Source organism: Phyllostomus discolor, chromosome 6 (genome assembly GCF_004126475.2).
Source record: "Phyllostomus discolor isolate MPI-MPIP mPhyDis1 chromosome 6, mPhyDis1.pri.v3, whole genome shotgun sequence".
NCBI lineage: Eukaryota > Metazoa > Chordata > Mammalia > Chiroptera > Phyllostomidae > Phyllostomus > Phyllostomus discolor.
In genome coordinates, this window is record NC_040908.2 from 127,301,621 (window position 1) to 127,318,561 (window position 16,941).

Sequence of the window (16,941 nt, forward strand, 5' to 3'; positions counted from 1 at the left end):
TCACTGCTATGAATATCTCTGTACAAATTACTTTCTTAGTATTTTACTGGGAAGCATTTCCCAAGTGGAATTATTAGGTCAAAGGGCACAAGCAATATTACGGTTCTTGTCACATGTTACTTGATAGTTTTCCAGAAATATCGAATCTGTTTACCATGATACCAATTATGTACGGCTGTCCCCACAGCCCGCCGGTACTGAGGCTCCTTGTCTGCGTTTGTTTGGACTGGTCAGGAGGGGCACTGTAAGTGGTCCGCACTGTGTATTACAGCCATGACTGGTGGAGTGGGACATTCTGTGGAAGCCCCTGAGGACCTGGTGGGCATTGTTTGTCCCACAGGGATCATGGTGGGCTCAGTCCTGAGTAGAGGAGCTCACCTGGCTGGGAGATGGTACTTTTTGGGTTCCTAGACTTTTCGGCACCCAGCCTCCCAGTGGTGGGATGGCAAGTGCACCCGGGCGCGGTGCGGTTCCAGGTGTTCTGAGGCTGAGCGGGGAGTGTGCTATGAGAGCAGTGGTAATTGTCTGGCGTGGAGACCGAGATGGCTCACCCCCCAGCCTGACGGGCTCCGTTGGTGGACAGCACAGCCCCACCCCCAGCCCCATGCTGTGGGCTTTCTGGCACATACGTGACTGCCCTGTGCTTGCGGCTGTGGCCATGGGGCTCTGTGGCACACTTGCCTGTTGCCTTCATCTGGGTGACCGTGGGGGAGCCGTGCCGAGTTTGTTCCCTGTGCGCCAAGCCAGGGTTTTGACAGCAGCTGGAGAGGCCAGCTGGGTGAAGGCCAGGAAGTCTGGGCCCACGTGTCTTCGATGAGGTGCAAACATGGGGAGTTTGGGCCAAGGAGTGAGCTGGAGAACACTGACCCAAGTCCAGGTCCAAGATTTTGGCCTGCACGTGATGTCGGGAGGGCTCCTCAGGGATACCAGGGGCTCAAGACAGAGGCAGTGGGGTTCGGGGCCAGGAAACCTGGGGCTGGAACCTGAGGGCCGTCATGGTGAGAGGCAGGGCTACAGGCATCCTGGGGTCCCAGAACAGGCCCCAGGAGGAGGAGGAGGAGAACCCTGGACAGACGTGGCTGGTGCACACTGGGAGCTAGTGTAGGGTACGAGGTCGGCAGCCCATGTCACAGTGTCAAAGGACTCAGAGAACTCGAGGACAGAGAGACAGATACGGACCTTCGAGGCATTCTGGGTAGGATGGAGCAGGAGGGCAGTTTGTGCAGCAAGGTGGTCTTGGAGTCCCCACACCAAGGGCCTGTCCATGTTGAAGCAGGATATTGGGGGACAGGGAGGACACAGGATGAGAATGTGATGGAGGCCACAAGGCCCCGTCTCTTGGAGGGGAGTTGGCAGGAGCTGGCCAGGGCACCAGCGTTCCAACCGAGCCCCTGGATTTGGGCCAGACCCCTGTTCTCTCAGCCCACCAGGCTGAGGGCAAAGCCCACATGTTGCTGGGGTAGCAGAAGGCTATCCTGGGCTCTTCGGGCTCCTCTGGGCTTTGGACAGGAAGCAGATCCTCTTTCCCTCTCCTTCCTGGCCTGCCGCTTGTGGGGCCAGGGTGTGTGCAGAGCTGTAGCAGGTGGTAAGGGACAGCAGAGACGAGGCAGGCGCCCCAGAACCACCCAAGTGGCAACTAGGCCAAGAAGTAGTTGGGTGCAGTGGAAGGGTGGACTTTAGATTCAGGTAGCCTGGTCCGGTCCTGGCACTATATGTCACTGTGTGACTGTAGTTTAGTGTCTCTGAGCCTCAGCTTTCTCCTCTGCAAAACGGGGACATTTCTTACAGTTGTGGTTGAAAAGGTGAAAATGGAAAAGAATACATGAAAGTACTCAGCACAGGTAGTTGTTGCTCCCTGAACGCCTCCCAAGTACCCAGGAGACTGCTGAGCATCTCTGCAGGGCCAGGTAGGCTTCAGCCCTAGGCCTCGGGCCGGGAGTAGGGAAGTTGGTGGAGATGGAAGGGTCTTCAGTAAATCCAGGAGCAGAGCTGAATCTCAGCTTCTGGTTAACAGAACCTCAGCTTCTGGTTAATCTGACCTGGGGGTTGTGGTGAATTTAGCCTGGTTATGAACAACATTTGAAACAGCAAGTGCATGGGTAATCTTAGCAAATGTCCAAGCCTCAGTTTTGTTATCTGAAAAATGGGTATTTTGGTACCTCCCATTCGGAGTTGTGTGAGGACTAGCAACAACTCATGGAGAGCACTAGCACCGCTCATACACATAGTAGGAGTTCCATAAATACGTAGCCGTGTGGTTTCTGTGGCTGCCGGCACCTCTGTGAACCTCACAGTTGAGTCACGGTGAGGGATTCCCCTCTGTGACCCCAGGGTCTGGCATGGGGTTTGACGGACACGGGACAGAGCACATGCAAGGTGGTTAGTGCCCTAACTGGTTCAGTCTGTGGCTCATTGTGTCATCCTAGAGTTGGCTGAGGAGGGGTGCCAGCAGCAGGTGCCCGAGGCCCCTTGGACCTCTGGGTGCACTGCCAGGGTCAGGATGGGCAGGTAGCAGTTCCCGTCCTTCACATGGGGTGTTCTGAGCGTGGCAAGAGCCAGCAAGTCGCTCAGGTCCTGGGCTCAGGTCTCATGTGGCACACTGTGGGACACCCTTTCCCCTACAGGACCATTGTCAGGGGCAGGCGGCACAGAGGAAGGAGTCAGGAGTGGCCCAGCTTGAGTGGGGGTGGTGAGGATGGTGGTTCCAAGCAACCCTGTGCAGTGTGGGGGGAGCTGGCCCTGGGACAGGTCGCTGCCTGTGCCCAGGTCCCAATCTCAGGCTGGGTCTGCTCTTGTGCACAGGGGACCAGGTGATGACTTCACTCTTCTTTGGGGGCAGGAGGATGGGGCAGAGGCTCCAGACAGTGGGGAGAGTCAGGCCAAGGTTGCTTCAGACTTCCCCCAGGGACCACCCTGCCTGGGCAGCACAGTTCTGGGTGGGCAAGAGGAACCAGGGTTTGGAATCCCAGGCTGTCACCTGCAAGTGGGAGCCCTGGGGCAAGTGCACCCTCTCTGACTTGTTGCGTCCCTTCCTGGAGGACGCCCTCATGGGTCAGGCGCTGCGCTTGTGCTGCACATGCAGTGGGGGGCAGAGTCAGACCTCATCCCGGGACCACGGAACTAGAGTAGTTACTGCGCCAGTCATAACTGGTGACATTTGGGGACTTCCCAGTGGTTTGAAAAGCCCTCTGAAGGGGAGGGGAGCCACTTCCATGTGTACTTTGCAAATGTACACGCCAGTCCCCACCCCCTCTGGATCCATCTGGATCCGCCAGGATCCTCCGAGCAACCTGTGCAGCTCCTCCCCAGTATGCACTCAGGTGTACACACACAGCTGTCACCCTGTGAAGACGGGGCCAAACCTCCCCATCTCTGGCCTCCATTCCCCACTTCTCCCTCCAGTGGGCTCCACTCCTGCTTTGTGGTCAGCTCCCCATTCTCCCAGCATTTGGGCCTTGCTACACAGTTCACCGGTAGCCTCACCCCCTGCGTCTCACACTAAGTCCTGCCTCTCCAGCTCACAGCTCTGGCTTCCCTTCCTCTGATGAGACTCAGGATCAGCCACTCTTTCCTGTGCACTCGGAAGCTAATGGGGTGGGGTTGCTGATGAGCTGTTTTGCCCAGTTCCTTCTCTGTTCAGCACTGTCAGGGGGAACACTCTAGGGAGCCACAGAGCCCTGGCTTTGGGCCCTGGCTCTGCCCCCTACCAGCCGTGTGAACTCCGGCAAGTGGCTTTGCCTTTCAAAGTCTGTTTCCTGATCTGTAGATGGGGAGTAATACCAGGGCCTTCTCTATGGGGCTGCTGTAAAGATGAAATGAGACCCTGCACATGCACAGCGCCCGGCATACAATAGGTGTTTAATAATTGTTAGCCTCTCTTATTATTTTGTGCCTAAGAAACTATTTGGGGTAGATCACAGGAAGAATCGTCCTCATTTATTGACTCAGCAAATAGTCATTGATCTTCTTCTCTGTTCCAGGCACTGTGCTAGGTACTGGGGGGTGGAACAGGGGAAATCCCTCTCCCCAGGGAGCTTATATTCTCCTAGCTTCTGCAGCCTCGAATGGCACCTCTGCTGGCAGCGCCCCTGCCCAGTCTGCATCCCCTGCACCCCGCACACAGGCAGTCTCTCTGCCCTCTCTCCCCAGCCTCCTCCCGCCCTCCGGTCTTCCTGAGTGTCGCCCCCGACCCATCCTCCCACTCAGCTCCATCTGTCACTCACCCGCGACATGGTGTCCTGCTGACACACAGACCCAGCACACCCCATCGGGAACTCACTTCGTGCAACCCCCTCTCAAGCCTCTCCTCCCACTGGGTGCCCTGAGGGGCCCCTGTCCACTCCTGCCCTCCCCTGGACATGCAGCTGTCGTGTCATTATCATCGATCATCAGAGAACTGTTTCAAAGGCTTTCACTTGTTAACAACACCATTTAATCCCTTGATATCTTTAAGAAGTAGTTTCAGTTGTTGGTGGGTGAGAGAACTGAGGCCGGATGATGAAAGACAGCCCAAGGTCACAGGACTGGGCAGGGGCAGAGGCAGGGTCCGCGGCCCAGGCAGCCCGGCCTCAGAGGCTGTCTCCAGAGTCTGATCTGTTCCCGCCACTGTGTGACCCAGCCTCGTCCTGCGGGCTCACATCAGTCGGTCCTCTTCTCGGCCACAGGCCCGGCCACGCTGGCCCTGGGCTGTCCAGGAGCCCACTCACCAGTACCCCTGAGTCTCCACGGGCCCTGCTCGGAGAGCTGCCTGTCACTTCCTCCCTCGGGGCAGGAGCAGTCGTTCTCCCAGGCCCACAGTCCCTGCGATGTCCTGTTACGAGGTTCAAGGCCACTCAGCCCCGCCCAAATGACTACCCCAGACCCCACTCCTCCCCAATTTATTCCTTACTAGACACCACACGCCCACACTCTCCTGCCTCCTGAGTCTGCCTCCCTCTTACCCCTACCTTCACTGGACTTGCATCCAGCCTCCACAACAGGTCTGCTGCAGGGCTCTGCCTGACCCCCGGCCAGACTCCCTCGCCCTGTGCCCCACACTCTGCACCCTTGCTCTGGCCTGGCCGATCCCTCTGGCATTGTCGTTCGTTGTGTCTGCATCCATGCGTGTCCTCCGCTGCCCTGTGGTCTTCACAGGCCGGTGTCTGTCTTACTCATTCCTGGTCGCAGTGGCGACAGCGCTGGGAGCAGCGTGAGCACTGCCGCTGGAGGGACTCGGCCAGCCTGCAGTGTCACCTGGCGATTTGGGGCAGGAAAGGTCCCAGTGTGTTTCTGTTCTCCCACCTCGTCCTGCTAAAGCCAGAACTGGGGACTGAGCCCCAGATTGTCATGTCCCAGAATGGCTGAGCTGGAAGGGCCAGTAGGGGTCATCTGCATTAATCCTTCATCTTTGAAACAGACTGAGACCCAGGAGTGGAAAGACGCAGCCCCGATCGCTCAGCAGGGAGCAGTGACTGCAGTTCAGACCCGGGCTGCCAGCTCAGGGTGCTCTCTGCTCTGCTGAACTGTACTATCTTTTCTTTGTTCTTTTTCTACATCAGATGCCTACTACAGTAACCATGGTTACCTCCACTGAAAGTCAGCCACAACCTTATAGCTCTGGAAGGTTTCCTTCTGCCCTCCTAGGGAACTACAAGAACACTTTATTGTGCACATTTGGCATCACCGTTTTTGCACTCTCGATTTTCTTATTTGTATTTTTTGGGACTAACATTTAAATTAAGTTCATACAGAGAATATTTCTGCATTGCTTACTTCCGCCTGTTGAAGTTCAGGGGAGGCTTGTGTCCATCGCCACACTGTCTCCATTGCCACTTTAGAGTAACACAGTTTGCTGTCTAGTGGGACCAGTCCTCCGCTCATCAACCATCTTTATGAGAATTTCGTTCACTTTACTTACCTAGTTTTTTAAAAAAAATTTCCAGATAGTCTTTACTGGGGCTGTCTAGAGGCGTGAAGGGCTGGGGAACAGTCCGTCCCAGGCTGCCTTCATGGGGCACCAACACAGGTCAACTGGACACGCTTAACTCATGGCTCTGAACTTGGAAAAGAGGCCCCCGATTGGGTGAAATATGTGAAGAAGGAAGTCGTGGTCAGAACTTCAGGGCCACCCCCCGCACTGCCGCCCCCTGCTCTGCAGTCTTGGGCTGTAGGATGGGGTGCCCGCAGGGTGTAGGCAGGCTCCCTCAGGGTGGGCGTAGCTGGTGCCCACTGCTGCGCAGCGACTGTGGCCTCTCCTGAGACAGAGTAGGGCGGGAGCCTGGGGAGCAGGCCCCAATCCTTTGAGCCAGCCGCCCCAGGCCCTAGGGCATTCCCCCGTCTCCAGCAAGCTTCTAGTGCAGTCTGCCCCGGTCCCTCCACTGTGGTGCAGGAGTGTGCCTCTCCCTGCCCATTTCCCAAAGTTGTTATCTCCAGAACAACACCTTACCTCTCATTAGCCTACATGGCCCTAAGAACACTCACTCGAGGCACTAATTAATATCCCTGACCCGCTGCACTGTGAGACGGAAGTTAGGGACACTGTTAACAGATGCATGTCTCAGTGGCCATGCTGGCTTTCTCATCAGGGACCCGAGCTCACACGCCATCTGGCAGCTGCCCACCCTTTCCTTAGGTCGTCACCCCAGGGACCTTCAGAAATCCCTCTGCATTGTCATCTGTCAGAATCCCCTTGGAAGTTTGCTCTGAACTAAATGAAATCTAATTTAGGAAGAACTACTACCTTTAAAACAGTCTTCTTATGTCAGAATACATTAGGAATCTATCCAAGTTCTTTTTATAAATCTCAATTATATTTTATAATTTTCTTCCCGTGGATCACAAATATGTCTCATTAATATTAGTTTAAAACCTTTGTTACCTAATCTTGCCTTTGGAGATGAGATACCTTTTTCATTTCATTCTGTAAATGATTATCTTATAATAGTAACAAGAATGTTATTGACTGTTTCCTTTTTACAATATCTTTTCATCGGGAGACCTTGAACTTTCTGATTCTAGAGGTTTTCACATTGATTCCCTTAAGTTTTCTCAAGATCCCAGGACAGTGTGGCAATTGCAAAAATATGAACTCTGACCCCACCTTCCTCATGCAGCAGACTAATAGCTGTTCATCAATCAGTGCGGCTCTGAGGAACTTTAGCAAAATACCAGTACAGTCATCCCTTGTGGCCCGTCGGCTTCAGAATTCATCAGACCTTGTACTCGTTGCATTTTGACGAGAAAAAAAAAGTTTCCGCAGTCGGCACTTGCTCAGGGCTCATGGCACTTGCTGGAATTTGTATGAGTCACGCCACTACCCCGCAAGAGAAAATGCTTCATCACTCATCACTTGCTCGATACTCGTGGATTTGGGCACTTGTCATGAATTCTGGAATGAATTAACGACGCGTACCACACTGAGCTACCACTGTAGTTGGTCTGGCTTCATCCTCACTGAACCACAAAGTCGGACTCAGCATCTGCGGAGGTGAGGAGAACACGAGCTTGCCTCCTCTGCAGGCAGACCGGTATGGCTGGAGAACAGAAGCTGGATTGGCTTTGCAGACACTTAAAATTTGGGGGCCTGTGAACAAGGGAAGGCAGGGAAGGATTTTAAGCGGCAGGTGCGATGGTGGATTTGCATTGTGAAAAGATCACTCGCACAGCCATGTGAGAACAGACTGCAGGGAGGCCGGAGGGGAAAGGGGGCGCAGATCGTTATGCAACAGCTAACTCATGCATCTCCTTACTGTGTGCCAGGCACTGTTTGAAGTCGTTTACATGTATTAATTATTAAGTCCCCAGGTACCCAAGAAGTCAGTGGCAGAGCCTGTTTGAAACCTGAGATCTGGCTCCCGAAGCCACACTCTGAAGCATCCTAGCATGCGGCAGATGAAGTCATCTGCACGAGGGTGGTAGCGTGGGAGATGGTGAGCAGGGGGCTGATGGAAGAGGTACACAGGATTCAATAGCAACCAGACCCGCTGATGGATTGGTGTCCACCTGGGACTCGTGTGTTCACTTTTCCACTGGGTTGTTCATGTGTGCTTGTCACTCTACTCTTTCTCACAGGGAGGGAGGGACTTCAGACCCTCTCTCCAGGGTACATTCTGTGCCTCCCTTCTGGATGTGCAGCTGGGGCAGGGATGGGTCTCTGCTCATCACACCTTCTGCTGGGGCATGTGAGAGTGAGGGGAGCCTGATCTGGGTGTTCTCTGCTCAGTTCTCTGAGGACATTTGGGGTGGGAGGTGAGACATGGGTGTCCTTTTTATGTAAATTGTCAGATGGGACTGTCGATAAGAGGACTTCAGCAATAGCAGGGGCCTTAGACATGAATCCAACCCCCGCATCTTACAGATTGATGCGTTGAGGCCCAGAAAACTGAGAGGAGATTGTGTCTGTGGTCAGGCAGGAGGTCAGGGACTTGGGCCTAGAACTCAGGTTTCCCAACACAAATGCATCTTTGGATCAGTGGTGATGTCGACCAGTGACACCAGCAAGTGTCTGGTCACCTGCTGGGGTGGGGGCAGGGGTGGGCACTGCAGCTGTCCCTCAGTACTCGCCAGCTTCAGAATTCATCAACCCAGCACTCGTGGCATTGTGACAAGACTTGAGGCACTTGCTAGAACTTGTATGAGTCGCAACACTGCCCCACTGGAGAAAGTGCTTCATGGTTTGGTACTCTTGGGTTTTGGCTCTCGTCACAAGTTCCAGAACAAATTAGGGACAAGTGCCGAGGCATCACTGTACATTGTGTCAGAGCTAAGAGGTGAGGTGGGGCAAAGTTCAGAATAGTTTTGGTCAAGCCAGAGAAAAGGGTGCCGATAGCTCATGAAGTCCAGAAAGGCTGAGAAGTGAGCCCAGGGAGCTGGGACCCAATCCAGAGGACTGGGGCATTTTGGAGCAGGTGGTCAAGCGACTGAGGTGGAGTGGAGGGTGACCGCAGCCAGAGGAGCACACAGCACCTCCCAGGGCCCTGCCTTCTGGGGAACGGAGACCTCAAGAAGTCCATCCGAGGGCCAGAGCCCCTTGCTCATCTCCAGGGAGGCCTCAGAAGTCCTGATGAGTAGGAAGGTTGGGTCAGGGCTGTCAGCCTGTGACGCCCGGGTCCCTCATCTCACTGAGCAGAGCCCTGGCCCTGGGGCACCCACTCCCTACACCCACTCCCTGATAGCCTCAGGGTGGCAGGGTCGGGAGGGGGAGGGAGGGTGGTGCCTGCAGAGGAGACACAGTGGGAAGGTGGGCTGTGATGAGGACCAGGAGCTGGGTGGAGAGGTCCAAGCCGGCCTGGAGTTGAAGAAAGGCAGAGGCAGATACTGTCCTCACTCCCAGCCCTACCAGGCCTGCATGTGATCTCACCCAAAGAAACCTAAAAGGGGCTGCACACAGCCTACTCCCCCGATCAGAGATGCTCAGGGGCCCTCTCCTCCCTTCTAGAGCCCAGGCAGGGCAGCCGCTGGGCCCTGTTCTCATTCTCAGCTGAGATAGGCCCAGGCCCAGGGCACAGGCCCTGACGGAGGCAGAGGAAACCCTTGCTGTCGTGACCACCCACAGCGTTTGTGCCTCCTTCTGGATCACAGCTCCTCAGGGTTGCTGCAAGCAATCAATGAGACAGCACATGTAATGGTTAGCACAGTTCCCGTCCTACTCAAGGGCTTAGTAAGTGGGAGCTCAGATTACTCAATATTGTCACGTCTCTGTGCTGCTTTAGACTTCGGACACAGCACCACAGGTTCATGCTTTTTGTCTCAGGTCAGCCTCACACACCCCTACACTGGGCAACACAGGCATTGTTCTGCCTTAACAGGTGAGGAAACCGAGGCGAGCCCATGGGTGGCCCCTTGCCACCTAGTGCGTTAGCATAACGAGGAAGACAAGAATTCGGCTTTCCTAAGTCTAGTGTGTGCTCACTGCTGTGTTTCTTCCAAAAAATACAAGATGTTTACCCTTGTTTCAGGGTAAAACAGCCCTGCTGTAAACAGTCAAATGTCAGAGAGATTGAGTGCTGGAAGATCATCCTGCCTGCTGATTTTCACAGAGCACAGAGAAGGCAACGTACTTACTCAAAGACACACAACACAAAGCAGTAGAGTCAGGACTTGAGTCTGGGTCTGGTGTTCTTTCCTCTATACCTGCTGCCTGTGAAGGTCTTGGAACTTTATCCCCATTTCATAGATGAGAAGATGAATCCTGAGAGGCAAAGCAACCTGACTCTAATCCCACAACACCCCCTTTCAAGGCATTGCTTCTTCTTCAGGGATCTGGTGGCCTTAGAGTGTGATATTTATGGACCATTAGCTGAAAAAGGGCAGGGCCATGGAGTGAAAAGATGACATTTGGGGTAATAAACTTTGCTGGTAGTTTAAAATGTATTTCAGGGTCTGATCTCTCTTGCTAGGAAGGTTGGTTTATGAATTCAGAGTAGGATTTTTTAAAATGCATTTTCCATTTAAAAGAGCCATGGTTTTCTTAGATGAGGAGGAAAAACAGGTCAAAAACGCAAACTCACAGGCTTTTCTTGAAAGGTTACAAATAAAATGTTCTTTGCTGGAGGATGCAAAGGCAAGGTCTCTGTGTTTGACAAAGGAGAGGGCTCTGCTAGATAAACCCTGTGTTATGAACACACGAGAGCTCTCTCCCTCTCTTCCTGATCAGCTTAACTCCTTGTTGCTTATCTGCAAATTTAATAACCCTGGTAAAACAAACCCTCCTGCAGGCCGAGCACAGGCCCCAGGCCTCCTCCTCAGAGGCCTTTCCTATTTATAACCTCAGGCCCGGATCCTAGGAGAGCTGGCTTAGCAGGGGTGTGGGATGTGGGCAGGGGGACTTGGCTGGGACAGTGGAAGAAGCTTCCCCAGGACTGAGCTGCTGTGCTTCAGCTCTGGGACTCCCAGCTCCCCCCTTAAGGTTTGGCTCTCCTTCCCTTATTTCCCTTGCCCTCCTTCAAGGTAAATAACCTGGCTCAAAATTGTGGGTGTATTTTTATGCCGCATGCATTAGAGTGTGGCCACCCAGTTGTCATTGTGGTGATAGCTCATGCTACACTGGGTGACTCCGGCTATGTCAGTTGCACGGCTTTTAACATCACATTTATTTATTTACCAAATCCATTGTGCACCAACAGGATTTACTGTCTGCCTTTCCACTGTGGTGGGGTGGGGGTGTTGTGGTGCTGTTTAGTGGTCACTGGGAGATCCCAGGAGCCAACAGCTGGAGTTCAGAGGAAGCCTGAGCACCTGGAGGGAGAAACCACGGGGAAAGGGGGATGCAAGCGCTAGGGTGGCCCAGTTGACTGTGCTCGATGTGTCTCTGTCACCCTCGGCAAGTTCTCACGAGGCCATCTGCATAGGCACCAGCGCGAGGAGATTCTTTACAGGACTTGACACTTCCCTGCAATGTGGCATCCCATCTCAGAAAACTGTCACTGAACAGTGCTCAACAATCCATCCTGTGAACACAGAATTATTGACGTAACCAAGTCCCCATTGACGGGCACTTGGCAGCCCCCACTCCTGCCAGCCCCCCCCCCCCCCCAACTTAGAAATAAAGCTGCGACGAGTATCCCTGTACACAGACTTCCAACTCCATCGGACCGTGTCCTTGGCCGGACTTCCAGCACAGGAAGTCCCAAGGCAGAGGGCCGTGGCCGTTGTCATGTGGCTCTCTCTAGGGGACAGCAGTGAAGCCTCCGGGCTCCAGACTGTGCACTGCCTGGGCTCTAATTTGAACTCTTTCACTCGTTGTTTGTGCGACTCCCAGCGGGTTATGTAACTCCCCGTCCTCCGTCTGTAAAATGGGGATAATAATAGTATCTGCCTCCCAGGGTTGTTGTGAGGCTTAAATGGGAGATGCCATGTGTAGCTGCCAGGCTGAATAGGTGTGACTCATGAGATGCAATCATCAAAGCAAACCTTATTTTTGCCTCCCACGGTCTCTTTAATTTTATTCTGTGGGGCCGTTTTTCCCCCCAAACCTAGACGGTGTTGGGGGAAAGGCCCATGGCTTTTCTGAGCATTTCCAGGTAACCAGCGGTCATTCTGTCAGTAATTAACGTGTCCTGTCTGTTGTAATTAAAACGCTTAACTATCAGTGACACGAACTCCTCTTGTCTGTCACGGTCTGCTGCAGGCCAGCTGCCTACAGGAAAGGGGTGGGCTCGCCGTTCTGACCCCTTCCAAGGTGAAGGCCGGGAGTGGGGAAGGGACAGGAGTGGGATGGGGAAGTTCTTCCCTGACCGAGGGTCTGATGAGCTAGCTGCACACTCTGGGTCTCTCTATCTCTAAGATTTTATTTTATTATTTATTTTTAGAGAGAGGGGAAGAGAAGGAGAAAGAGAGGGAGATTTCTTTCTTCAGTGTGTGGCTGCCTCTCACACACCCCATACTGGGGACTTGGCCCACAACCCAGGCATGTGCCCTGACTGGGAATTGAACTGGCAACTCTTTGGTTCATAGCCTGTGCTCAATCCACTGAGCCACACCAGCCAGGGCTGGGTCTTTCTCTCATTGGGGTGCTTCAGTCAGTTCTCAGAGACCATTCCACCACTGGGGCATCCCCCCAAGGGCAGCTCCCTTGATGTGGATGGCGCTGTCTCTCCACGGCTTCAGACAGCACTGTGGTTCCTTTCTCAGGCCCTGGGAAACCTGGGCTCATCCACTCCCCCAGCGTCACCTCCCTCACCAGGGCCCTTTTGGTAGGGGTCTAAGACAATCAACCACATCTGGCCCTTGTGCTGGAATCTCCATTGGTCCATAGGGAACAATCACGTGTCCTTTGCCCCACAAACCTGTGAGCACAGGCTGACCCTGAAGCAGCAGCATCTTCTTGGCCATCAGTGCAGCCAGATGCCACCGCTTTTTGCATTTGTGAAGCATGAGTCAGTTGCCCAAGACTGTTGTGGCCACCTAGTAAGCTCTCTTAGGCAGCCTCCTTCAAGCACCCTTCACCCCTTGGGGCTCACTGGTCCTTCAAGGATCTCTCTCAAATTCCTCTTAAAGCTCCAACAACCCTTTGTCCAGCCTCTCCCTTTTTTTCTGTCCTGGAGCTGGGTCTGGGCTGACGGTGCAGACCCAGGTTTCCTCTGCCTTATTCCCAAGTCCCTTCTGGTGTCATCCCACCTCACTTGGGAATGTGGTGTCTATTAACTCGGAGGCTGAGCTGGAGAGTTCCTCTTCATCCTCCTATGTCCACATGTGCTTTTAGGAAACCCATACAGGAGTGCCTGCATGGCACACTTACTCAACAAGTGGCAGCCATGAATGATCCAGTCTCATGGGCTCTGCGTGCACCTTCACTTCATCACCATTACATTCGGCTTTGTCCCTAGTCCAGTAGAACCTCGGTTCTCGAACTTCCTTCATTCCAGAAGGCTGTTGGAGAAGCAATCTGTTTGAAAACCAGTTCTCCTTTGTTGCCTGAGAAATGCATGACTGACCACACAGGTATCAGCCCAAAAGGGTTGTCGGGTTGAGAACCGAAGTTTTGTTTGACAACTAAGACATTTTTTTCCACGAACAACCTGGTCGAGAACTGGTTGTTCGAGAAGGAAGATGTCGGAGAACCGAGGCTGGACTATACCTGGTTCTGTGCTGTGTGAGTTTTGTGTCTCCTCTAGCCTGTGCTCGGTTCGGAGGGTCATTCTGCAGTGATTTGGAAGATAGACATATTGTTTTTAATCCTACTGGTGGTTACCCTACATTTCCAAAGACTCCGGTGAGTCTGCATCATCTCACTTTAGTCACGGGGAACGGGGCGGTGGTCCTCGCGTACTCCGCAGTTACCCAAGTCGTCTGGCCGCCCACACAACGCAGCCGCACCCCCACGGCATCCGTCTGTCCGCAGGTCTGAGGAGGCACCTGCTGGGCTCCGGCTCCAGGCCCCTCGTCTCCCCCCAACTGCCAGCTGGCAGTTTTCAGTGCCTCTGACCTTGGATCCCTCTGTTCCCCATTTTGCTCCTAATTACATCTTTCCAAAAGGCAAATCCGGGCAGTTTACTCTTGACTTAAAACCCTCTAGTAGTCCCAGGTTAGCTGTAGGATAGAATCCAAACTCCCCAGCCTGGCTGGTGTTCAGAGTGCCATGTGATCTGGTCCCACCTTAACCTTCTAGGCCCATCTCCTGCCACACCGAAACACTGACCTACCTGCCACCACACTGGAGTGGACTTTGGTTTCTCTTCTTCTTTAATTTATTGATTTGCAGGGAGAGAGAGAGAGGAAGAAAGATGGAGAAACATCTATTTGTTGTTTCTCTTATTTATGCATTCATTGGTTGATTCTTGTATGTCCCCTGACTGGGGATCAAACCTGCAACCTTGGCGTATCAGGACGACACTGACCAACTGAGCTACCTGACCAGGGCTCCTCACCTTGGCTTCAAGTGCATCAGTCATGTAGACTCCTATCCCCATGGCTTTGCTCATATCCTGTCTGGAATGCCCTTTGGGCAAAGCCCAGCACAGCACCTGGCCGGTCACATAATCTTGGTACCTGTTGAACTTCTGTTTTCCTTTCTTATCAGTCTGTCGAAACCCTACTCATCCTTCAAGGCCCAATTCAACTGTCACCCTTTTTCATCCTCAAGAAGGGCTCGTCCTAACCTGACTTCCCTCCCTTTGGGACCATTGTCTGCCCCTCCTCTGGGTCCCTGGCCACCTGCACTTTGTGTACCTGTATTGTAGCACCAGCACCTTGAAGCTTCCGGTCCCTCCTGCCAGACTGACGGCTCCCTGCGGCGGCAAGATGGAGCCCGACACCTGTCAAAGGCCTGCGTGCACCTCTGGGCACAGTCGGGTCCAGTCGATGTTTGACTGATCAGAACGGCCCTCCTCAGGCTGCGAGTTTACAGCGTCAGGCTGCTAGGCAGGGTACTAGGCCTGGCACCTTGGGACTTGGTGCCCAATCCGAATGGAAATTCATTTATTATTCATATCCTTTTGCTTCCAAAGTGGACTAGAGGTGGCCCAAACGCAATAAAACTGTTAAATTAGAAATAGGAAATTTAAGGCTCCATGTGGAAATAGCAAGCTGCCAAAATGCTAGCCTTCCTCCTTGGGGGGTGAACTAGTCTTGCTGAGGGGAGCTGGCACGGGGCTTCCTCCAGCTGGGAGGGCAGCTGTGAGGGTCTCCTGTGGGCCGCTTCAGTCCACACGCGTTCCTTCACTGCCCCACCACCCCCAAATCATGGCCATGTTTGAAAATGCCTGAGACGCAGCAAGGATAATTTAAATTCATGGCAAATACCTCATCCCTGCAGGACGGGGACAGGTGGCGAGGAGAGCATGCTGGTCCTGCTGTGTGGCCGCGTTTCAGTAGAGATGACGAGTTTCTAGGGCTACATTTGAGGCCCTTCTTCAAGGGTCATCGATAGCACAGTGGTACTGTACCCGTGGCCTGGTGCAGCAGCTCTCACGCGGTTTGCTGAAGCGGCTTTCTGATGGAATCCAAGGGCATACACTTAAAATGTCAGCCTGGGAAGCCGTTTGAACAGGAAAACTCACCGCCGGCTCTGAGTAAACACTCACATACACGCCCCTTAGAACTCACAGGAGCACACACTCTGATCTTCCCCAGGCACACACGTTAGCACACCATCCAACAGATGTTCTTGTGCAGACACACTCAGACTGCAGGGCCACCTCACGCACACTCACACTCACTCGCCCGTGGCGTGTGGTCCCCTGGCTCCCACGCACCCCACGTCCTCAGGCACAGCTGCCGCAGGAAGAGAGACATGGAGAGCCGTCTTATTTCTGCACCTCACTCTGCCTCCGGATTTTGCTCCCTTAGGACGGAATCTAAAGTGTCTATTTAATAGATTCAATTACTTCAGGCTCCTGAGACCTTCCAACTTGATTCTGATTGCTTTAAGGTGTCATAATTTGGGAATAAAGGGGAAGAGCAGCCTCAGATTCTTGAATGGGAAGTCTTCTAGGCTCTAGTCAGCTGCTGATTGTAGCTTCGGGAGGCGCGGTCTGGAGGGCCGGGCTGGCCTCTTTTGTCTCTGTGGGGCTCTGTACCAGGATCCTGGGTCCCGGAGGACAGAGGCCCTTTAGGTGGCACTTTCCTGTGCTGCCTTGGCCTCTCAGGCCAGGACCACTCCCTTTCTGCTGCCCGTCCTGGGAGTCCGACAGGGATGAAAATAAGGCTCAGGTCGTGTCCCAGCAGGCAAGCAACAGCCCACCTTCTGCCCCTGCTCTCTACTCCAGGGTGATTTATTGTGTCTGCTCTGTGTCCTCAGCAACAGTGATGGCTCACAGAGGTTGATAAAGAAAGAGTCACAACCTTTAGAGAGTGTTGAGGCTGTGCCAGATGGATATGGAGCCGATGGACGTGGCCTGTGCCCCAGCAGCCCCAAGAGACAGGCTGTGTCTGCGCACGTGTGCCTGTGCCGTGCAGAAGCTGTGGGAGGCAGGAAGCAGCCGGAGGGTGGGGCTCTGGACCTAGGCCGCTTGTGTGTGAATCCAGCTCGCATCCCACATTGGCCAGCTGTGTGACTTGGGACAAGATCTTTGCCTTCTCTGTACCTCAGTTTCTTCTGCTGTAAAATGAGTATGATAATAGCACCTACCCCCTAGCCTGATTGTGAGGATGAGAGGAGTTAATAACATAGCTCCTGATGCTCAGCAAATGCTCCAAATATCTTGTTTATTGTTTTTATGGCTAAAGGCAAGGCTGTAAGGTTGGGAGAGTTTTGGGTGGACAGTCCTGGCTGTGTTCTCAGGGCAGCAGGATGGGGCCCTCCCTCAGCCAAGCAAGCCTTCTCACACATTCTCCCGACCAGCCATGCCGTCAGGACAGCCTGGTTAGTGCCAGAGGACCCCACGGGGACACTCTTCTGGCATGGCTGGGGGCTGGAGCTGCTGAGTCCAGAGAGCACGTGAGGGTGCTCACATGTGGTGTGGGGCCTCTGCCCTTCAGCAGACCCCCTCCCCAATCGCCTGCCCCCCCCACCCACTGTGGATA

The 16,941-nt window shown here is 53.7% G+C and overlaps 1 protein-coding gene across 8 annotated transcripts in view; it reads left to right on the plus strand.

Moving 5' to 3' along the window:
- TUB (TUB bipartite transcription factor) overlaps positions 1-16,941 on the plus strand; it is an 81,037-nt gene that overhangs the window by 38,040 nt on the left and 26,056 nt on the right. The gene's annotated exons all lie outside the window — the stretch shown is intronic.